Source organism: Sturnira hondurensis, unplaced genomic scaffold (assembly GCF_014824575.4).
Source record: "Sturnira hondurensis isolate 20B ecotype Veracruz unplaced genomic scaffold, ASM1482457v3 Scaffold0015596, whole genome shotgun sequence".
Lineage (NCBI taxonomy): Eukaryota > Metazoa > Chordata > Mammalia > Chiroptera > Phyllostomidae > Sturnira > Sturnira hondurensis.
In genome coordinates this window covers 11514405-11539246 of record NW_028088227.1, presented here as the reverse complement: position 1 = coordinate 11539246, position 24842 = coordinate 11514405, and the positions used below count along the sequence as shown (strand labels likewise).

Here is a 24842-nt window from a genome sequence, read left to right as displayed (position 1 = left end):
CTGTAAAACATAGAATGTGGGACCAAAATTGCACAAGATGAACTAAAGTAAAGGAAAATTTTCAAATATGAGTAAACAAGTATTATCTTTCTAGAGAATTGTAGCAGAAACTGCATTCCTCCTGGAAAAACACATGAAAGTTACAGTTGATTGCAAGTAAAGACTTGCTTTTCCTTATATTCATTTTTACATGTTGTTCGAAAGTGTAGCCAGTATGCTTTTCACATTGTTACAAACTGTTCTGTGTGGAAACTTTTCACATTTGAAAGTCTCTAAAATGGTAAAGGATATCAAATGTTTCCTTGTCAGCTTGTTCAAGATAATTGGCAGAACAATTTTCTCTTGTTCCTAAGAACAAAACAAAAAATCCAGGGTTTGTTCTCTAAATGCAATCTTTATTTTTCAAAAAAAAAAAAAGAGAGAATTGCACAAAGTAATAAAAGCCTTACGTTATCAAAGCTGACATCTTCAGATTTAAAATTTGGGACCAGATGGAGTGTATGGTAGAAACACTTTTATGGTAAATTACTCAACCAACTTTCTCTGTGTTTCCTTAAATTGTTTCTTTTCATTTTCATATATATACCTATTTAAATTGTGAAAGCAACAGGTTAGACATGTTATAGTTTTCCTCCTGTTTTGTACATAATCAGTTTATCTTTATTAGATTTATTAAAAGGGTTCTTTTTTTTTAAAAAAAAAAAGGAGAGGTGGTCTTTAGATATTAAGATTGCTCAGTAACCCTCTATGCTTGTCAGTCCAAATTGCTCAATCCACATTTGTTGTTCAAAGTCACTTTGTGAGTAGTTTTTAACATTTACAATTTACTTAGGTAAATATGGAAGTCAAGATTGACAGTTTTTCTATTCTGGCTTGAATTTAGTTTAAAGCAATAGAAAAAACAATCATGTCCATAAAATGAAGACTCTTCACGACCTTCTGATATTTCTTCTTACAAACACTTTGGCAATAATCATTAAGATTCATTTATCTAGAGTTACCAGAGAGGAACTTATTTTCTACATACCTGAAGTTTGCCCTTTTAAGCATCAATTATTTATCTCATAGACTATAGTGACTACAACAACTTTTTTTTTGTAATGGGATCATCATTGTGCACATTAAGTACTGTTGCCTAGCTAAGGGTGAGTATATAAGACTATATGATCCACGTTTTTTGAATTTTTGTGTTCAATTCTATCCCTTGCTGTCGGTATACTTCACTTTGGTTTCTTCTTTGACCTTTCATTTTGCTGCTTATTTGTGTTAAAATGGGAAACCAGATAACCAATTTTGTTAAGAGTTATAGTGAAAACAAAAGTAATTAGGCTCTGGGGAGTACAGGGTCACAGTACTGTAATACAATGGTGACTAAATGGGTACTGGAGTCAGACAGATTGTGCTCAAATCATCTCCTTTATTACTGTACTACATAACCTCTGACAAGTAAGTCATATGACTTGTTTCAGCTTGGATTTCCACATCTGTAAAATGGGAACAATAACAGAGCTATTGTGTAAATTAATATGATGTGAAGTGCCCCACTATGTAGTGGATTTTTCTCTCCACTTTCATAAGTAACATATATAGACTTTGTGATATAGTATATTTCAGGACTCATTCCTCCTAAAAAATGATTCAAGAATCTCCTCAACTGCACAGGTTCATACTCTCTTTTTAATTTCTGCCTCTATTGTACTTTATTTCTGCCACAATTTTAACAGGCACTTTACTTATATCATGCTGTAATCATGTTTGTGTGTCTATATCCTCCAGGGAAGGCTCTAAGTTCTCAAGAGTACTGGCTGGGATTTGGAAGCTACTAAGTAAATACCCAGTGGGTGAACAAATGTATATTTGGCTTCTTTTTGTTTCTTATCAGTCTCAATATATGAAGTTACCAAATTAGGGTCTCCACCCCCCACATCCATCATTCAATTGTGCCTTCATTCAATGAGTGTTTATGGAACCCCAGGTGAGTGCCATTCTAAGAATGAGAACTAGTGGTGAACAACTTTAACATTCTATTAAAAAGAAGTAAACAAATAAAATAATTTTACATAGTAAAGGAAGACTCCTTTGAAGAGATACCATTTAAGCAGAGATTTGATAAATGAATAAATATTATCCTGGAAGAAACGAGATTTTTTGAGGGGGCATCCCCAACACAGGGAACAATGTGTCGAGGCCTCATGGCCAGAAAGAGTAGATGAGTTCTAGGAACTGAAAGTAATGCACTGTGGTGGGAGCGCACAGTTTAATGGGCGTGTGAAAGCTTAAGCTCATCCTCTGGAGTCAGACCTGGCTCCAACACTTTATTAGTTCTGCAGCCTTACATAATCTCTCATCAACTCAGTTTTCTCATCTGCAAATTGAGGATAATGCTAGTAAAGTAGTTCCGCCTCACAATGAGAATAAAAGCTTGCAAAACATAGCACAGTGCTTACCACATAAGAAGTGCTCAGTAATGCTAGGATTCCTGTTTTGTTTTTTGAAAATGCTTAATTCAGTTTATTTGCAAAATAAAAATATTTTATTTGTTCAAAACTTAACCCTTGCCTCCAGTTTCTTTTTTTGCTTTTTTTAAGTGAGATTTATTTTTTATTGTTCAAGTACAGTTGTCTCCATTTTCCCCTCACCACTCCCTACAACCTCAGCCCCCCACCTCCCCACCTTAGGCAGCCAGATAATAGAGGATCTTGTAAGCTATGTTAAAGTATGTGGACTTTATCCTAGGAACAATGGGAAGCCTCAGGGGCTTTGGGCAAGATGGTGACATGATTCATTGTGTATTAGACGGATTGCTTTGGAAGATCTGCACTATCTACCCAAAGTACCCTAAATGTACTTCAGGGGACAAGAATGGATGTGCAGCATCAGTTAGGAGGTTATCCACTAGCGCAAAGCAAAAATGGTGGTGGAGTAGGATATAGTGCAAAAAATCTAGGATATAGTGTTTGACTGGATATAGGAGGTGAGGAAAATAACAAAATCAAGGACAGCTTGAAAGTTCTGGCTTTAACTACTTGGTGAATAGTTAAATCATTTCCTGAGACAGAAGAGCAGTAGAGGGTCAGTTTAGGGGGAATGACGAGTTTTGTTTTAGACATGTTGAGGTTATGCTGCCTATGTTAAAGCCTGTTAAAATAGCTAACAAAGGGATTCTGCCCCTGCCACTACTGTTCCACTTCTGCCACTATCTCTCATTTCTCCAGACTTAACCCATCCTCTGCCTACCTTCCATGTAACTGCAGAGCCTTTCATCTAAAATGAAAATCTGACCATGTTACTTTCCTGCCTAAAATCTAAAATAGGACAGAATCTAAGGATTCTAGCATCTTCTGGCTTCCACTTACCATCCTAGCCTTATCTCCCACCACTCTCAGACTCACATGGGAAACCAAATAATTTGAAGTAGTATTCCATAAGGCTTTTTCTTATTTGTTAGTAAAGCAGCAAAGGATGAACTGCCTTTGCACTTGCTGCAGGTATTCCTGAAGATCCTTAATTCTTTACGCCAGCTCAGATGACTATGGTTAGGAAGGGAGGGATGGTAGGGCAAAGGTAGGATGGATTCAACTTAAAATGGCCAAACCTTTTAAACACGCACACGCACACACACACAAGGAGATAGCCCTTTTTGTTTTTATTCCTGTTCTGAATTTATTGATTTCACGTCAACATATTTAAGTCTGTTTGACACATTTTTGAGAATTATTCTGTGCCAGGCAATGTACTCAGGACTAGAAGATCAGTAAGATTTGTTTCCTGCTTTGAGGAAAGCCTTCTATTCTCATAAGAGGCTTTATTTTATATTTTTTAATTTAACCCCATAATACCTTTTGATATGCTTGATTCCCTAAACAAATGAACAGAATTAATACATTGGCCCAATACACTAATAGAGCCTATTGGTAAACCACAGTCTTATATGACGCATGTAATTAGGGGGAAATGTAAGTGTATGTGTATATATCAGAAGATTATGCCCTGGCCTGGTGGCTCAGTTGGTTGGAGCATATTCTCATACACTGAAAGGTTGCTGGTTCAGTCTCTGGTTGGGGCACATATGGGAGGCAGCCAATTGATGTTTCTTTCTTTCTCATCAATAAATGTATCCTCAGGTGGTGATTTTTAAAAAAATTATGAGTAGTAAAAATAGCCAAATACATTTCCAAGAATAGTCATTTGATCATTTTCATTTGAAAGTAATTTGGTTTAAAAGAAAATTAAGACCAAGTAACAAAGTATTTAAGTGTGATGGAGGAGGCTTTCCTTCAGCGAAGTGATTGTTACACCCCAGTGAGAAATGAAACTTAAGCTGTTGAGTATGGTGTACATTTACAGATGTTAGAGTTGCAGGTGGAGTATCCAGTTGGTGTTCAGTTGGAGAATATATAGTATGTAGGTTTAACAATAAGAACATTATTTTTTTGCAAAATATTGGGTTGGCCAAAAAGTCCATATGGTTTTTTCCATAAAATAAAAGACACATTTTTCATTTTCATGAATAACTTTCTTCATTTGTATATTTTGAGAATGTCAGCTATCTGCAGCGTGGTATAACATTGATTGTTCTCAATTAATGTCTTGATTTGATCACTATTGACTTAACTGATCTACCCAACCATGGAGCATTGTCCTGCAAGAAATCTCCAGCATGAAATTTCACAGACCACTTTTGATATGTTTGATCAGTCACAGCACCTTTTCCATACACTGCACAAATCTTTTTATGTGTTTCAGCTGTGTTCTTACCTTCCTTGAAATAATAAAACATAATATGCCGAAAATGTACTTTTTCCATCTTCAATATTAAAATGGCTACTCAAAAATTCACCAATTTAGATAATTGGTGAATTATCTAAATACTTTATCTAACTAGATAACATTTTTAATGCATGCTGATATGACAGCTGTCACAATACAATGTAACAATATTGTTTTGAATGAAGTTAGAGACAACTAAGTGTTACTAGAGCCATTGTACAGGAAAAAGCAATGAACTTTTTGGCTAACCCAGTAAGTCTGGAGGTTGGGCAATTGATTCATTAACTGAACTACATTACCTTTTTGCTTCGTTTTTTTTTTTTTTTTGTCCTCATTTCCTCAATACGCAAGTACTGTCTCTGCTCAGGGTTGTAAGATTGCTACAGTGGATACAGGCACCATGACTATCTGACTATCAGCTAAGAATTATTTCTTCTTATGTGTCTATTGGGGAAGAAAAACTTTTCCCAGAAACTCTCCAGCAGACTTCTTCTTAGTTTCTATTGACTAGGGTTGGGTCCCATGCCCTTTTCTAAGACAGGAATTGGCGAGGAAATTGGGCATTTCTACTTTTGGTTCAGACTAATCCAAATTCAGCCCCTAAGAGCCAGGGAGAACCCTATCACTTGAACAAAGAATTTCTGTTGGTGAGGAAGAAGGTTTAGCCAGAGGCTGCGATTAAAACTGTTCTTATATCTAAGTAGAAACATATTGTTTTGGTCTAGTTATAATTTTGATTCTATTTGATAAGAAATAATCTATAATGATTCTATAAAATATTACATATTAGGGACATTCTGGAAACAGATTTGACCTTTTAAAATGCTTGTTTTCTTTTTTACTACCATGTCTAGTCAAATCCCAAAATTTAAGATAGTGCATTCACATATTCACTGCTGACTATCAGATCACAGGGAATATGAGATTCTTCTGTCAGTATTTACACTAAGCTTCTTTTTTCTGTATCCATTATATTCTGGCCTTTCTTATTTTATTGATACACTAAGAACACTGGGCTTACCTCTCTATTCAGTGCTTCCTCTCATTCCTCTTTTGACCACTATCTTTTCTTGCTTTTGAGCTCAGAGGAGAATACTATTTACCTGCACCTTGTCTAGGCTTCTTTGAATGGAAGATGTGAAGAAATTGAAGGTGAATCTTTAACATCTTTAACTTTAGTTTCTCTAAATGGTTTGAGAACAAATAAAGAGCCTCTTTTTAAAAAACCCATTGTCTTACAGGATGAATCATATCTGCACTATCTACCCTGAGTATCTTCTTTATAACATAAATACAGCCTGTCCTCTTCCTTTGTTCTGACTTTTCAAAAAGACTGGCACTAACAGGGCTAGTTTTTTTTAAGTTTTCATATTTTAAATATTCATGTTATTAAAATGGTCTCTAGCATGAAAAAAACAGAATAATTACATTTAAAAATATTTTTCTAACATAGTTATTGTTTGATTCATAAATGAGAAGTTTTTAGGGAGTTTTTGTAAGATAACAATTAGGATCCTTTATTGGATTTTCCCAGTTGGCATTTTTATTGTTAAATATCTGTATTACTGGTAGACTGTCATCACAGTTTGTGATATTTCAGTTAATAAAAAAACATGTGAAATTTGGCAACACAAGAATTCTCTGTCTTATGCTCTAATCTCTTTTACATAACTACTTATAGAAAAATCTGATTAGATTTCAGTGAAATATGGAATTACCTTAGAAAAATGAAACTCCTTTTAGGTTCACATTTTATTTAAATCTTACCCTATTTTTAACTTAAAAAGGGGAAGGTTTTAAAATGGATTTATAAATTATTACTTATAAAATTACTTTAAAACAACTTCCTAAGCTTTTTAAATCCTACTAAATGGAAATAAAATGTATGATATGAGTTTTGTGAGTCATATTACCCAAATCAACTTTCATATTTAAGTATTCATTAAATGAATAGTATTCACTTAGCTTTTTAACTTGTTTAAATTGACAAGATTATATATATAATCTTGTATACACTTACATGTACATATAAGTATATATGTATATGCTTACATATACTTATTTACCTATATAATATATGTATATGTAAATATGTATATGTAATGTATATGTATATGTAAATATATGCATATGTAAATATATGTATATACTTACATATACTTATTTACATATATAATCTTGTCAAGTATATATACACATACGTGCTTTTTAAGAAGTTAGCTAATTTGTTACTTCTGTGTGTAATATTCAGTAAAGTCTAATTAGAATCTTAGTTTACCCACTAAAAGTGAGCATTTACTGTTTTGATATTTCAGTGTTTTACAAGATTGCATACACATCTTTAAATTTTACATGATTTCATTTTCTAGCAAGTTGGCAGGTGTTAGCTGTCTATAATTATAACTGAGTAATTTTTCAAATGCTATTCATAGCCTAAACACAGCAAGAAACTGTTCCGATCATGTGATAAAGACCAGGCCTTGCAAAATAGTGTTGGAGTGATATGTTCAATGGTACTGAAGGACATATTTAGGAGAAGGCTTTCAAAAGTAAAACATGAGAGGGAGACAGGTTTCCCACAAAATAAGCTCTCTTGAAGTCACTGGTAGTGATTACACCTCACCAAATTCAGGTGAGCCTACTTTCTCAACCAATAATGTACATATTGGCAAATTTAGATTGCTAAATATAACTAAAATTTACTTTTTTTTGATGACAGAGCTCATGAATATAAGAAATAATTAAAATTTTACTGAATCAGTGTAGATTTTACCATTGAACCTAGAGGATTATTTCTTAACATTTCATTCATTAGGTGTTTGCTGTTTGCCTACTGTATATGCCTACACTATGCTTATCTATCTTTTGACATGTCCAAGGAAAGGATGTACATTTTATTTAACTTTAATAATTATTCTACTTAAAAAAAGAAGCTTGCATTTTCTTTTCTATTTACTTTGTGATGTGATTATAAAAATTAAAGGAGATCACATTGATAAAGCATTTTATAAACTTCAGTGTACTGGACAGACTTAATTATGAATAGACTCTTTGGAACTTTTTCTTATCTCTAAAATCAGGATAATAATACTAATGTCACAGGGTAGTTTTGAGAATCAAATAACTTGAAAGCATGTAGAAGTGGGCCTGGTTCATAGTGCTCGACTAATATTGGTGATAATGATGAAGAAGATGTTGAACATGATTTAGCTCATTAAGCTAAAGAGTCCAACTCCAAACTAGCATTACTTTCAGATTTTTATGTAATTGATTTTCATACATGGCACACTTTGTATCTCTATGTATTAACACTAAATTTGCATATGTACGCTAATTAATGAGGATGTCCAACTTTATCATAGCGTTCTTCTAACCAGCCACTACCCCAGGGTAAGTGTTGGACTTGATCAGAGCTTTGCCTGAGAATTGGGGTGTTACAGGAGAAACTTGGTTCTTCTTGCCAACACAGTAAAGAAGTACAGATGAGCAAGTCTATTAGTGTGCAAGTAGGGTATATTTGTGATATGTTCTTATGGAACAGAACAGGCCTTGTTGAGGTGGTGGAGAAAGGCAAGGGAAGGGGTGGTAGTAGCCCAGGGTAACAAGAGCTCCAGGTCCTTTGTTTTGAAGACTTATGTAGTTGGTGGGATGGGGGTGAAGAAGTTATATATTGACAGATGAAGGTGGTGCCAGCTTTCCTGGCGGTGGGGGTGGTGGTGGTGGTGAATACCCAAGGGTGTTTATGGGCTTCTTCCTTTGGGCACTGTGGGCCCTTTTCCTCCTTTTAGGCCTTGGGAAGAAAGCACAGTTTCAAAGGCTTTCTTTCCCAGGTGGTGGAGACAATACATAGAATTTCAAGGTCTTCTTTCCTCCTGTGTTAGCATGGTGTTTCTTGTGATGTAACACCTGGCAATATTATCAGACCAGGCGCAGGACTACTGAATTAGTGGGTGGGACATGGCTTCTCCTCCTTCCTGCCTTAGTTTGCTATCTGTCTTACCTAATGGTGGTACATATTATAGCATCTATACCCTCCTTGGAGTCCAACACCATTCTGGTATGGGAGCATGGCAGCAGCAGGGAGGGGGTGTAAGCAGACAGCCACATATGCCATCTAAGTGTTCAGGTGCACATGGAGAGGTCCATGGCCAAGGCCTGTACCTCAGTACCTGGACACCACTGGAGGATAATGGTCAAGACCATGGGCTTTAGAGTTAGTCAGACTTGGCTTTAAATCCTAGTTTGCCAAATTCTGTGACCTTGGACAAGTTATATACCTCCTTAAGTCTCAGTTCCCTCACAGAATTTGTGAGGATTAAATGAGGTGACACATGTAATACTTACTGGAACCCGGTAAGCACTCAACAAATGTTAACTGTTAGTATTATGTTCTGCCCACACAGTACAATGGCACAAAACTCATATGCTTTTTAGGGTACTCTAAGTCTCTGGACAACTGGGAAAGTTTTCACCTACTTTCCAGGTTTCCTGTCCCTCAGGAATAGCACTCTAGAGGAAATGGCACCTCTAGGAACCAAATTAAGGGTTTTATAAACATTTGTTGTAGTTCTCTGGAAACTGGATTTCTTCCTTGATATCATGTTAGTCTATTATTCCATTTATGAATATTAGACTTTCAAATAACCTTCAGGGACACTTAATATAGGAAAGCAAATGATGGCTTGGGTGCCAGTGTTGCCAGTAAGCAACTGAATCCTCTGTTCCTGATTGATTTGTGTCTGATATATCAGGCAAGTATCTACCATGAAGACTGCTTGCCTTGAAGATCTAATGAGATAAGAGCTGTGCTTTCATTGGTCCTATTCTGGTTCCCCCAATTTGATATCTGACATATTAAGCAGAAAGCCCCAAAACAGTCCTTTCTCTCTTGCCAAATAACTGGCTCAGCCTAGACAGCTTGGTATGATTAAGAACAAAATAACTAAGCAAAAATTGCATTGTCAAAAAGATAACCCAGAAGAGGTAACAGGGCTTGAAGAGCTATCGTACCATGTTCAATTTCTTTTTTATTTTTTAAAGATTTTATTTGTTTACTTTTAGAGAGAAGAGAAGGGAGGGGAGAGAGGGACAGAAATATCAATGTGTAAGAGATACAGTGATCAGTTGCCTTTTACATGCCCCCAACTGGGGACCTGGCCCGCAACCCAGGTATGTGCCATGACTGGGAATTGAACCAGTGACCTTCCAGCTTGCAAGCCGGCGCTCAGTCCACTGAGCCACACCAGCCAGGGATAATTTCTTGAATTTGCTTGCTTGTGGAACAGGTGTCTTTGGGACTCCTCCTGAGCTTGTATGACTGCCCCCATTATAATCTGCCATGACAGTGGAACCAGGTTACCTCACCGTTGTCTTTAGCAGTCTCTTAATCTTTCTACTTTGCAGAATGTATACTTTTGAATGTAATAAGAATATGCATTCTGTATGTAAAGTCTAGTTTTAGCCCTTTTCATACATTAATTCAGTCTTCACAATACCACCATAAAAGTTGGTATTATTATCTCCATTTTATTTATCAGAAAAAAATCGAGGCATAGATAGGTTAAATAACTTGCTCAAGGTATCATTGCTAGGAAAAGGAGCTGGATTTCAAACCCAGGCTATGGGACTCCATAGTCTGCAAGTTTTACCATTATACTGCACTATCTGGATAAAAATTTAATATAAGGCTCCTAACAGTGAAAATATGTATTACTTTCTTTTCTAAGTTATTTTTCCTTCAGAGTGAAATGTAAAACTTTAATCTTTCAAGGGGAAACCACATTATCAGATGTTATTAAATTGCACATCAAATTCTTATTTAGACCCTCATACATCTTGAAATTGCATTTGAACCCTGTCAAATCCTCACCTTTCACTGTGGTGTGTTAATTTTCATTATGTTGTCATTATAAATTTCAGCTGATTGTGAGGTGGCTCTGCACTGTAATCTTAGAAGTATGGCATGCAAAAGGCTTATCTTTTAAGAGATTACCAAGCAAGATGATTTCTTTAGTGAACCGCCTAAAAGAAAATTTGGTATATTTCCATGAATAATAGAGTCAAGATTAGCTTTGCATGTTAAAAGAGCATTCTCCCAGCTCGTTCATTGTTGCCATGACAGTGCTGGCAGGGTGAGTGTTGTAGTAACTCCTTGCAATGATCTTATTTTAGACCCTAACATTTGCAATGCCGAACATCCCCTTCCCTGCCCTACAAGTAACTCTTGTGGAAAAGTACTGGTTTTATAACTGGCTTCTGGCTCTGTAGCTGAAAGACTGCACTACTGTTGGCCTTAAAAAAATAGTGTAGGAGTGTTGAGTATTTTTCCTGTGGATTATGAGTGTTTGAAATTTCCCAAAATATGGTATTGCATTACAGGTCATACAGCAAGTTGTTTACAGCCAAAAAGAAAAGGGGCCTCAATTGTCTTTTCAGAAATCAACCCTGGAGGCTATCATACATTGAGCTCATATAGAAATCATTTTTCCATTTGCATATCTGTACTGTGCATACTTTAAAGTTTTTGCATTCTTTATTCAGTTATTATGGAAAATTAATATTAGAGCCATAAATTACATTTAAACAGTGTAGAAAAGTACTTTTTCCTTCTCCCTGTAATTAACATTTATCTGATCAAATTTGAATATTTTAATTTTGATTTCCTTAAATTGTGATCAAGTTATATAATAGTTTAAAGAAGTTACCCAATTTTAAAACTATATTTAAACTAACAATTGTTGAGTTGTTTTGTAGTACTTCACTGATATTTTCTAATGGTAAATCCTGTTATAACTATACTGTTGAGTAGAAAGTATTTTCAAACTCATAATAGCATGTGCCAGTTTGTATGCTTGCATACCATTTGTTAGTTTACAGTTTTGATATCTATTACATGCACATTAAATAGCATGATGAAACAAACTGATTTTGACAACAAACCTTGTCAAAGAATGAAAAATTTAATGTTATACTTCCTTCATTAGTAACAATTACTGAAAATGCTTTTGCATTTGCTTTTTTCCTAAATTCTGCACTAAAAGCTTAGTTCATCTTTCTCAGATGCTGATGTCAGCAAATCATGCACAATTGGGTCTGTACTAAGTAATTAAGTATGACTGTCAGGCAAGCCCTTTTCTTTCTTTTTTTGGTTTAATGTATAAAAATAACTTTCTAAACAAAAAATTTGCCCCCAAGCTAGAGATATATTTGGATTTTTCACCAGTCAATGGGTATTTTAGTCTTGCTTTTATTTTTGTATTTCTTTTAGTGCATTTTTTTATCTCCTTAGTGATAATTATTCAGACTGAGAGGTGTCTAATTCCAATCATCCCTTGTCTTTGATGGCTTGCTTTTTGAATTTGGAAGAAAGTGTGTAGTAAGAGTCAAACCTTGAGATAAATATTCTGTCATTTTGATACTTTGTATTTATATTAAATGCTTTTTGTTGATGGGAATGAAACTAAGATATGGTTACTTTTTCCCCCTTTGTTAAAAGTTTAATAACAAGTTTATTTTCCCCCCAACCCCACAGCACCTCCAGCTACTTCCCTCCACATCTAAGGCTGAAATGAGTATAGCTTTTTAAAGTAAGAATTCATTTAAAATTTTCCTTTGTGCCTGACACTGTTCTGGCACTGTGAAGGATAGAAAAAGAAGTAGAAGACAACTACTGCCCTTAAGACTTTTGCAATGACTTAGAGCAAAAAGTTTAAGAGCAAATTAAGACTGTGACTAGAAATGTTAAATTTTATGGTAATAAGTTGACAACAGTGTAACTGTTGTTGGGGTGGTGTATACATAGTAATTTTACATTTAGGAAATCTTCTGAAAAAAGATTTATATATGATGATAATTACTATACTGCTATTTATAATACAAATGTATTATCTGTATGCATTTTTAATATAAGTGTGTAAAATACCCAATTTAAATTATGGATCAATTAAATTATGATACATCTGTATAAAGGACTATTTATACAGTTATTAAAACTTGTTTTAAAATATATTTATAAGAAAATAAAAAATTATATATCTAAATGGAAAAGCAACTTTTAAAGCAATATGCCAACTATATATATTTTTATAGAGAGGGTAAAAAGTCAGGAAACCTACATTTACCAAAATATTAACCATAATTCTCTTTTAGAGATAGATTTATTGGAGATTAAAAGTTTTCTTTTTATAATAATAATCATTACTAAATATTAATTTTATTGAGTCCTTAATATATGCCAGGCATTGTTAAAAGCATTTTACATATAACATTTGTGAAATTTTAAGTGGGTTACAGGTTTTGCAGAAGCTGTCTTCCCAAAACAAAACAAATATACAAATATGAATGCAAGCACTCATTGTAAGTTTTTGGTTTATTTAGCCAAAGAAATAGGAACTTCTCAAAAGCTAGGCTTTCTCATTCAGAAGAAGCACTTGCAGCGAGCCTTGGTGTGGATCTTTCCCTGGACCTCAGTCTCTTAAAGGGGGCTGCAACTGTTGGGGACACTGTCTGGGTCGTGCCAGATCTGCAAAACACAGTTCTTGGTATAGGTGGGGTTCACATCCGTGTTCCGGAAGAATTTCTCCAAACTATGCATTTTCTTTGAAGGCCTGTTTCCCTATAATACTTTCTTTTTTACCTACAGCAATTCTGTGAGGTAAATTTTACATTTTATAGGTGAGGAAAACATAAGTAACTCAACTCAAGTAGTGAATACTAGGAATCAGGAGGCATGCCTGACTGCTAATTCTGTGTTCTTAATCACTAATCTGTTTTGCTATAGTAGCCTCTTTGTTTTGTTTTGGGTAATATACTTGTTTTATTTTTGAAAATGACTTAAAAAATCAATGTGGGAAAATATGATACATAGAGTTTTACAGTAATTCAAAGCAAGGGTAGATCAGGAAGCATCAGGACAGTGAAGGCAGCTTAATGGAGCAAATAAGTTTTAATGTAATAAATAACTTTCCTTTTTCAGCTATGTGTTTATGCAAGTATACACTGTTTCTATCCTAACATGCCCAAACCAAACCTCTGACAACTGGCTGGAAGTAATTAATGCTCTTTTGTACTTCCCTACAGACTAAGTTTTGGCCTCATCTTTGTTTCCTTTTTGTGGCCCTTTTTTATTTTCCTTTCACCGTCTGTCAGTGCATGTGTGAACATGTAAGTGTGACTTCTACCAAAGCTCCTTCTCACTACAGTGTTGAGCATTGTAAATAAAACAGTTCCAGCTCTGTGGTTTCCACGTGGTAACACCATCATAATTTAAAGATTGAGAGGGCTAAAAGAAGTTGCAAAATTTACATTAATGACTTTTTAAAGCTTATTGAAAGAAGGTAGAAGTAGGTAGGATCTTGAGTCTATGATGAATTAACCTTAGCGTAAAGTAGGACTGATGTTCAGCCAGTATTTATTGGCACAGCAATACATGTAAAAATACTGAAGTAGTTTCCTACCAGCTGGCATATGGTAAATAGAAACTGCAAAAGCAATAAAATTAATAATACATAGTCGATATGAGTGGTTTATCTTAGAAACCACATAGGCACTTAGGTTCCAAGTTGGTCTGGTCACTGAAGCATGGAGCTAGGAAGTTTCCCCAAATGCCTTGTTATTTACTTCAGAGGTTGAGGTATAGAAGCCTCTGGATGTGAGAGAGAGAGAGGGAGATCAGACAGGTGAACTGAGGAGAACATAATCTGTAAACCCACAAAAGAAGTGCCCAGTTGTGCCAAGGATCCAGGCCTGGTGGTAACTGGGGAGTCTGCCACAGCCAGAAACAGAAAGACCCTCAGGAAATATAGTCTCTCAGGTGGGCTTAAGCAGCTTTTCTTTGTTTAAGAATTGAATCAGTCATCTGTTGTTTCATAACAAATTCAGTGGTTTAAAACAGTACATATTTGTTATCCTGCAATTTCTGTGCAGCATGACTATGGCTATATCTTAGCTAGGACCTCTACTTCGGAGACTCTCATGAAGCTTCAATTAAAATGGAAGGCAGGATTGTGGTCTCATGTGAAGGCTCAGATGAGGAAGGGTTTGCTTTCAAACTCACATAGTTGTTGGCAGGATTCAATTTCTTGTGGGTTGTTGGACTGAGATCCTTAATTCCCTGCTTGTAGTTAACTGGAGGCTGTTCTCAGTTCCTTGCCATGTGGGCTTCTATACTTGCTTTTCCAGAGAAAGCACCTGAGAAGAGCCAGACACTAAAGGGTGCCAGCAAGACAAAAGTTATAGTCTTTAATAATCTAATCTTGGAAGAGACATGCCATCTTTTTTGCCTTAGTCTGTTCATTAGCAGCAAGTCACTAGGTCCAGCCCCTACTCAAGGGGACCATATTACACATAGAATAAATACCAGGAGGTAGGGATCACTGGAAACCATTTTAAAAGCAGCCTACCACAACATATCTCTTGAAGCTAGAGGTTTAGTAGAGTGGGCCTCCTTGCTGATTGTGAAGAGAGTTGTGATTTAGGGTATGTGCCCAGGGATGTAATTAATGTCTAGAAGGGACTGTAGTCCAGCAAGTTACAGTATGAACCCAGGTTCTGTTCCTTTCCCAACTTGCAACCAATCTCCAGATAAAGGAATCTTACATTAGCCTGGCCAATGGATGCCCTTTCTCAGGTCCTGCTACCTCACTGGCTGGGCCCCATCAAAGCTCCGTTAGAGAGGCCAGCCCACCTGCCTATCTATGGCAGCTTCCTGACCTTCTCTCTTTCTTTTCTACCTTGCCCCATGACCCTTCTGTTCCTATTATTCCTGTGTGACCCTAGGAAATTTCATACTTTCCATTCTTGTACTAACAGTAAAATAGCATTTGTTTGAAAGGTAAGAAATGGTCAACAGCTTTCTTTTCATTATACAATTGTTATCTAATGAGCTGTGAATCAAATCTCAGCAGCTGAGAGAAAAGATTTGAGGGAAAAGCATACTAAAAAGAAAACCCAAAATTTTTATGAGCATTTTCAAAATAAAGAATGAATGAGATTAAACATTATTGCAAATCCAGAAGTTCCGGCCAAGATGGAAGTGTAGGTAGGAATCTTTCACTTCCCCCCACAACCAAAAGAAGGATAACAAGCAATCTAAAATCAATAAACAACCAAAAGTGCTACAAAATCAAACTGCATGGAACCCCAACAACCAAGGAATTAAAGAAAAAAATCAACCAAAACAACCAGACCTGTAAGAACCTGTAGCAAGGCTGTGTGGGTGGGGCTGGCTGAGAAAAACCATGGAGAGGTGGTGGACCGCTAGGGCAGGGCTGGTCGAATGGGAAACTGAGACTCAGAGCTGACTGTGGACTATGGCAGGGGTTGCTGAGGGGGGAGAAACTCCCAGGAGAAACTCTCATACGAGAGTCCATTGGAAAGTGGGGCTAGAGCCCAGCAGGTGAACTGCATTGTTTCTTCTCTGGCCCCACCCCCACAGGAAGTGTTGCAACTCAGCAAGGAGGGTTGCCCTTCCCTGTTGAATACCAAAGGCCTTGCCTCTTTACAGTTATCAGGGGTGCCAAGACAAAGAAATATGGCACAAATGAAAGAAGAGACAAAAACTTCTGAAAGAGACTTAAGTGATGAGGAGATAGCCAACCTATCTGATGGAGAATTTAAAGCCCTGGTAATCAAAATGCTCACAGAACTGATTGAGCTTGGTCAAAAAATGAAAGAACAAATGAAAGATACCCAAAATGAAATAAAACAAACTATTCGAGGAACCAACAGTGACAGGAAGGAAACCAGGAGTCAAAGCAACAATTTGAAACAAAAGGGAAAAATAAACACTCAACTGGAACAGAATGAAGAAACAAGAATTAAAAAACGTGAAGAGAGGCTTAGGAACCTCTGGGACAACCTGAAACGTTCCGATATCTGAATTGTAGGGGTACCAGAGGAGAAGAACAAGAGCAAGAAATCGAAAACTTATTTGAACAAACAATGAAGGAAACATCCCCCAATCTGATGAAGGAAATGGACTTCTGGGAAGTCCAGGAAGCCCAGGAATCCCAAAGAAGTTGGACCCAAAGAGGAACACACCAAGGGCCATCATCATTAAGCTCCCCAAGTTTAAAGATAAGGAGAGAATCTTAAAAGCAGCAAGAGGAAAGGAGAGCGTTATCTACAAAGGAGTTCTCATAAGACTTTCAGCTGATTTCTGAAAAGAAACCTTGCAGGCAAGAAGAGGTTGGAAACAAGTATTCAAAGTCATGAAAGGCAAGGACCTATCTCCCAGGTTACTCTATCCATCAAAGCTTTCATTTAGAATGGAAGGGTAGATAAAGTGCTCCCCAGATAAGGTAAAGTTAAAGGAGTTCATCATCACCAAGCCATTATTATATGAAATGTTAAAGGGACGTACGTAAGAAAAAGAAGAAGATTGCAACTATGCACAGTAAACTGACAACAAACTTACAACTATCAACAGCTGAACCTAAAAAAAAAACAAAAAAAAAAACTTAGCAAACAACTGGAACAGGAACAGAATCAGAGAAATGGATATCACATGGAAGGATTTCAGTGGCAAGGGGGAAGGGAGGAATGGGGGGGGAAAGGAGGAATAGGGGGAAAAGGTACAGGGAAGAAGCAGCATAATTAATAGGCATAAAATAGGTGGGGAGAGATAATAAATGGTATGGGAAACAGAGAACTCAAAGAACTTGTATGTACAACCCATGGACATGAACTAAGTGGGAGGAATGCTGGAGGGTTGGGGGGCAGGGTGGAAGGGGGATAAAGGGGAAAAATTGGGAAAACTAATAGCACAATCAATTTAAAATATATTTAAAAAAAGAACTAAAATTTTTTTAAAACATTGCAAATCCAAATTTTTATTTAAATTTCCCAACTCAAGTTGGTATACTTTACTCTCAATATAGTGGTATCTGAATGGGAACAGATGAAATGATTTATATGTTTTTTCATTTTATAAGCCCCAGTCTTTATGAATGTTGGGTCTTGTAGACCCAGACCAAGTGATTATGTATCTGGTAGCAGTTTTTAAAAATTTTACCACAGTAATGCAGTATGAAGTTGAGGCTAGAAAAGTTCTTGATACATATATATATATATTTCCAGAAAAAGTCCAGCCATTATAACAAGAACGGTTATATCATGTGACCTGGCAGCCAAGGAGAGTGGATTGGAATGTGCATGCATGAACAATGATGACTTTACTGTGCTAGTCAGTGGGGGCAGTAGAAGCCATTGTGTGAGTATGTGTACTGTGTGGCCATCTCATTCAAAATGACTGAGCAAGTAGAGCAACAAATCTGCACCAAATTTTGTGTTAAGTTTGAACATTCCTCCACAGAAACTATTCAGGTGATTCAGAAGGCTTCCTGGGATGATGCAATTATAGTAGCACAAATAAAAGTGTGGCACAAACACTTCAAAGATGGTCGAGAATCTGTTGAAAGTGATTCACATTCTGGAAGGCCTGCAACAAACAGAACACCTGAGAATGTTGAATGTGTACAGACTGCAGTCAACAAAGATGAATGACTGACAGTGTGAGAACTAGAAGCTGATCCAGGGATTCCAAATCTACTGTGTCCGAGATTTTGATGCAGGATCTTGGCATGAAACGTGTAGTGGCAAAATTTGTTCTGTGGCTTCTGCTACCAGAGCAGAAGGAACATTGTTAATGACTTGATTCAAACTGCTATCAATGAACCAGACTTCCTCAAGATGGTCATAACTGAAGATGAATGATGGATCCACAGGTAAGATCCAGAAACAAAGGCCCAGTCATCCCCAATGGAAGTTGGCTGGTTCCTTATGACTGAAGAAGGCACAGCAAAATTGCAGCAAGATCAAGACGATGCTAACTGTTTTTTGGGGGGGTGGGGGGAAGGTGTTGTCCATTACAAGTATGCCCCTCCAGGCCAAACAGTTTAATAAGGAGTACTACCTCAATGTTCTTCATCAGTTGAAATATACAACACGACAAAAATGGCTACAGCTAGGAGCAACTGGTGATTGGCAGCTTCATCACAACAACACTCCCACTCATGCATCAGGTCTTGTGCAGAGTTTTTTTTGTGTGTGTGAAACATCAAGTCATCCAGGTGACTCAGCCTCCCTACAGCCCAGATTTGGTGCCCTGTGATTTCTGGCTTTTCCCCAAACTAAAATCACCTTTGAAAGGGAAAAGATTCAGACCATGGATGAGATTCAGGAAGGTATGATGGGGCAGCAGATGCTGATTCCAACAAAGAATTTTGCAGAGTATTTTGAACAGTAGAAGAGATGCTAGGAGAACTATGTGGAGTCCCAAGGTGCCTACTTTGACGGGGTCTGAGGTGTCATTGTTCTATGTACAGTGTTTCTTGTATCTTCAATAAACGTGTATTTTTCTTATTACATGGCTGGATACTTTCTGGGCAGACCTCAGTATACCTTGTATATAATTTATGTTCTCGTATTTTGTTTTTAATATGTTGGCCAAATATTTCATTAAACTTAAATTATTTTTCCCACACATATTTTAAATCTAGAAAATACATATAGTCTCTGGACCATGGTTTATGCTTTTCTGCATTTTCCCACAATTTTCATAATGGGTACTTCTGTCTTTCCTAATAAGACTATAACATGTTATTAAAAAGAAAATAAGCACTGCCCCTGATTGGTGTGACTCAGTGAATTGAGCACCAGCCTGTGAACCAAAGGGTTGCTGGTGGGCTTCCAGTCAGGGCCCATGCCTGGGTTGTGGGCCAGGTCCCCAGTTGGGGCCATGCGAGAGGCAACCACACACTGATGTTTCTCTCCCTCTCTCTCTCTTTCTCTTTCCCTCTCTCTAAAAATAAATAATAAGATCTTTAAAAATGAGAGAAATAAAAAAAGTAAGCACAATACACCACTTTCTTTTCATAGCAGAATGACCTGTCTTTAGTAGAACTTCAATATACTCTGTAAAATAAATTTCTTCTAATACAGTGTATGATTTTAAAAGCTGAAATTCTTTAATTTATTTATGAAATGCCTTTCTTTCAAGGCTTTGGCTGTTGATAGAGCAGATTTTTTTCCTAATGAATTTAATTCCTTTTTTTCTTTGACTTCACACTGGATGAGAATTTCTAATTCTCAGTTTGTAGCTTTTATGAACACTAGATGGCACTCTTGCTCAACTGAAATCTAGTTTGTCAATCTAATTTTGGTGCTATGGGCCATAGAAGAATTGAGTGTGCAACTTACAAATGCTTATGTTCCCATTTTTGTCTTAAAGGAGGAAGTTTGGGGAAAAAGGGGAAATTTCCAAGTTTAAATAGCAGAGCTTAACTGGTTCAATTTTTCCATCTATACTGAAAAGCATAAATCACGATCTATATTAATGATAATGATATTAGTCATTCATTCCCCCACTATTTATCATGCGCCCACTATCTTTAGGCATTGTTGTAGGCACTGCATACATTAGTGGGCAAAGAGATAAAAATTTCTACCCTCGTAAAGCTTACATTCCAATGCTTGGATTTTTTTCCAGGTGCCATTGTAAGCTTATACTTGCACTTACCCATTGACTCATTTAATAAGAGGAAGCTGAAGCACAGAGCAGTTATCTAACTTGTCCCTTTTCACCTACCTAATTGTAGGTGGAGGGGCTGGGATTCAAACTCAGGCATTTGGTCTTTGGAGTTCTAGTGATCTCAACACTATATTGCCTCTCAAACTAAAGAACATTTTATCATTGATTCTGTTGAATGTAAATAATATAAACTCATCTACTTATTTATAATTGTTCCTAGAGCTGTTCAATTTAAATATTCCCATTTTATTGGAGAAATACTATATAAAGTGCTTTTTAAAATGATTCTGTAGTCAACTATCATATTGTCTTAGCTCTCTTAAGATAACGTAGATCAAGTACAAACATAGCTGTCCTTGATCCCGTATATATTTAATCATCCTTATAGCTGTTGTATTAACCATGTAGTAATTCAGATATGTTGTGTTAGTGAGGACTCTATCAGATTGTGATTTAGTTGTTGTATAATGAAACATGGACATCAAGTATCAAAAGTTACTATTTTACTTGCTTGTACTTTCACTTCCTACACTATGTCATTTTACATTTTAGTAGTACTGTACTCTGTTTATAAAAAATAGACAAGGCCAACAATACCCTATGTAACTGGAAAATTACACAGACCCTTAAATTATTTCATAGTAGTCTAGGAATATGTTTAATAATTTGGGGGAGGTGGGAGCAATTTTACCTTACTCTAAAATACATATATAAATTATATGATTTACATAATTCTGGTTCTTGAGAAATACAAGTATATATAATTATAAATTATCTTAAACATATATATGTAGACTTGTATTTCTCAAGAATCAGAATTGTATTCAACAGCATACTTGTTCTAAGCAACTAAGTATAGAGGGGAAAGCAGGCACTTAAAAAATATTGATGACTAATTCATACATAGGCAATCGATAAATAACTTGCCTTCAAAGAAACTGAAATAAATAGTTCTTAATAGCCTGCTAGTCTAGGCCTTATTCCTTTTTACTATAGAACTGTTTTAGGTAACAAAAGTATGTTTTTATTATGCTAATAATTAGAGTTAACTCTCTTTTAATTAAATGAAATAATTAGTAAAAGAAGATCACTCTGTTCACTAGGGAATAGAGGGAGGTTTTCAGAGGAGAAATTTATTTTGGCAGATGCTATAATTTAAGGTTTCTCAGGTTGAGGATTATGGCTTTTCTAGGAGTCTTTGTGCCCCTAAGGTAACTGCAAAGTTGTGTAGAATTTGAGCACTTTTCTTGGGAGAGAGCCCAAGTTTTATCAGATTTTAAAAAGAGATTGTAACCCCAAGAGATTAAGAACCACTGCTAAAACTAGAATGACCTACTGCATATTATTTTCCTTAAACTTTCAAGAAAAGTTTAGTGATTGAAATTTGGGAGTTTTAGACCAACAAAGGGAAAATTTTGTTGATTCAACAGTAGTTTATCTTTCTTGGCCTACTGATCTTTTTGTGGTACATCAGGTGATATTGGTACTAGAAGTATTTATGTTATTTATCATAAACTGTCGAGTCCACTTTTAGAGGTTAAAAGTTCAAGTCTTGCATCAAGAATATTAAGACACAGAGAGCTCAGCTGAAGCACAACAGAGCTCCAACCCTCGTGTTAATGCAATCACTATATACCTGTGAGCCTCCAAGATATTAGGGTTCTGTTTTTCCCTCAGCAAAATCTAATTAATACAGAAATTGGTACTAGCCAGACTACCAGGGTGCATATTCTTGTTCTGCTTAGCTGTCTGACCTTGGACAAATTACTTAACAGTTTTATCACCTGTAAAATAAGTCAGTTGTACCTCATACAGGTTGTTATCTCAATGAGATAATAATGTCTCACTATCTGTAAGGTTCTCAGCACAATGCCTGCCTTAGTACTTATGGCAAAAAAACCTTAAATCTTTCCCTGTATATATCTCAGTTGTCTAAAATACACTTCTTCTTAGCTTTTAGTTCCTTACCTTGATTTTCTTCTTAGGCCCAAACACTACCTGATACTGTTATTTATTTACTTTTGATTCTGTCTGCTTCATAAAGATGAAGATTCTTTCCTGGTCATTGTTGGGCTTTCTAAGCCAGTACTAGCAATACAAACAGATGTTCAACAAATATTTGTTAAATGAATTAATAAATGTTAGCTACTATTATTACTTCACAATTTCTGACTAAAACTCCCTCCTCCCCCCAACCCCCTACCACTACCCCATCTGCTTAGACCAGCTGCTACAACTTTTTAAATGAGTTGGGCAGGCCAAGAGGAAAATCTCTTTCTCTAGCTGGAGTAGTTGAAATCATAGCTTCGAAAGGCATATTAATCTCCAACAGGCCCTCTCTACTCAAGCAGAGTAGACCTACAGGCCCAGCAGCATCTGTATCACATAGATGGCTGATAGAAATACAGAATCTCAATCCTCATCCCAGTACCACTGAATCAGACTTGAATCCCCAGGTGACTAGTGTACATTATAGTCTGAGAAGCATCACAATGGCCATTTTAAGGATTTTGGCTTTTATCCTAACAGTAATGGAGAGCCACTAAAATATTATAGGTTAGAAATTGCATGATCAGATTTGTGGTTTTAAATTATCACTTTTGTGCTAGAAACAGTAGTTGTCTCTGGAAGGGGAAAGCTTTTGGTCGGGGACAGAGATGGGACTGAGGCTTTTCCCAGGCCCACTCTGATAGGGTGGGCCTTGGAGAGCCTGTGGCCATTCACCCTGTTCTCCCAGCTCAGCCCAAACCTCTCTCAGACCTGTTAATGAAGAATGGACACCCTGCTCTCACTCTGGGACTCTGTGCACATACTACATGTAGCTACCTCTGGCCCATTTCCTGGACTTACCAGTGAGTCAGTTGTCCCCGTATTTGGCCAAAGGGAGGACAACCCAAGTGCAGGCCCTGGGAGTGGGCTTAGCTCATTTAGGGAGAGATTGCTAGGGTTCAAATACATGGTCTGGATGAGCACGTGCCCTAGGCTCTGTGGACCCTTAACCCATTTAAGAGACACCGCTGGAAGAGGCCTACACTGGGCCCTCTAACATGCAAGGACCACATTGTCTGGGCCTCAGGGGTGTACTGCCTTTTGCACCTTCTGTTTTAAATCAATGAATGTGTATTGTTCAACAGGAATATATTGGCTATATAAAATAAATAAATACAATGAGACATTAAATTATAATAACATAAAATCACATTGGCTTCTGTGTGGGAATGTATAGGAGGAGTACAATAATGGACACCCAGTTAAAAGGCTATTGCAGTGTTTCAGCAGTAATTGATACAATGCTTGGACTAGCATAATAGTAACAAAGATGCAGTTTCAACTAGTTTTCCATTTGTGTTTCACTTCTGTGTTGTTTAGATTGCATAAAGTATTTTTTTCCCTAAAAAGTATGTGGGAATTAAGTCTTCTGATCCTTGAATATTTATTTATTTATTTATTATGTACTTTATTTATTTCTCTTTAGAGGGGAAGGAAAGGAGAGGGGGAGAGGAATAATCAATGTATGTCTGTCTCTTGTGCATCCCCTGCTGGGAACTGGCCTTCAACCCAAGTGTGTTCCCTGACTGGGAACTGAACCGCAGTTGTTTAGTTCGCAGGCCCGCACTCAATCCATTGAGCTATGCCAGCCAGGGCTTGGTCCTTGAATATTTAAAGTATTTTTATTTTGCCCTCAGGTTTCATTATAATTCACTAGAATTCTAGGTTATAATCATTTTCTCTCAGAAATGTAAAGACATTGTTACGGTATTTTTTAGTATCTAGTGTTCATAGTGAGAAGTCTTATGATAGTCTGAATCTCACTTTTTTTCTTAATAAAATTTGTTTCTGTTTGTTTTATATTTACCTCTCTGGGAGACTTGTGGGTTTTGTTGTTCTACAATTTTTTAACCTTTTGAACAGTTCAAAGAATAATATAGTAAGTACCATATATTCTTTACCTAGAGTCACATACTAACATTTTATCATTATAGCTTTCTCTAATTTTTTTTCTTTCTTTCTCTTTCTTTCTTTCTTTCTTTCTTTCTTTCTTTCTTTCTTTCTTTCTTCCTTCCTTCCTTCCTTCCTTTCCTTCCTTCCTTTCCTTCCTTCCTTCCTTTCCTTCCTTCCTTTCTTTCCTTCCTTCCTTTCCTTCCTTCCTTCCTTTCCTTCCTTCCTTCCTTCCTTTCTTTCCTTCCTTCCTTCCTTTCCTTCCTTCCTTTCTTTCCTTCCTTCCTTCCTTTCCTTCCTTTCCTTCCTTCCTTCCTTTCTTCCTTTCCTTCTTTCCTTCCTTCCTTCCTTTCCTTCCTTCCTTTCCTTCCTTCCTTTCCTTCCTTCCTTCCTTCCTTCCTTTCCTTCCTTCCTTCCTTTCCTTCCTTCCTTCCTTCCTTTTCTTTCCTTCCTTCCTTCCTTTCCTTCCCTTCCCTTCCCTTCCCCTTCCTTCCTTCCTTCCTTCCTTCCTTCCTTTTCTTTCCTTCCTTCCTTCCTCTCCTTTGCTGACCACTTCAAAGTTATTATGTATTTGTTAAGAACCAGGACCCTCTGGATGTTTAAG

General features: G+C 36.6%; 1 protein-coding gene across 1 annotated transcript in view; it reads left to right on the top strand.

The window, feature by feature from the left end:
• Positions 1-24842, top strand: part of SESN1 (sestrin 1) — a 109827-nt gene that overhangs the window by 940 nt on the left and 84045 nt on the right. The window lies entirely within an intron of this gene.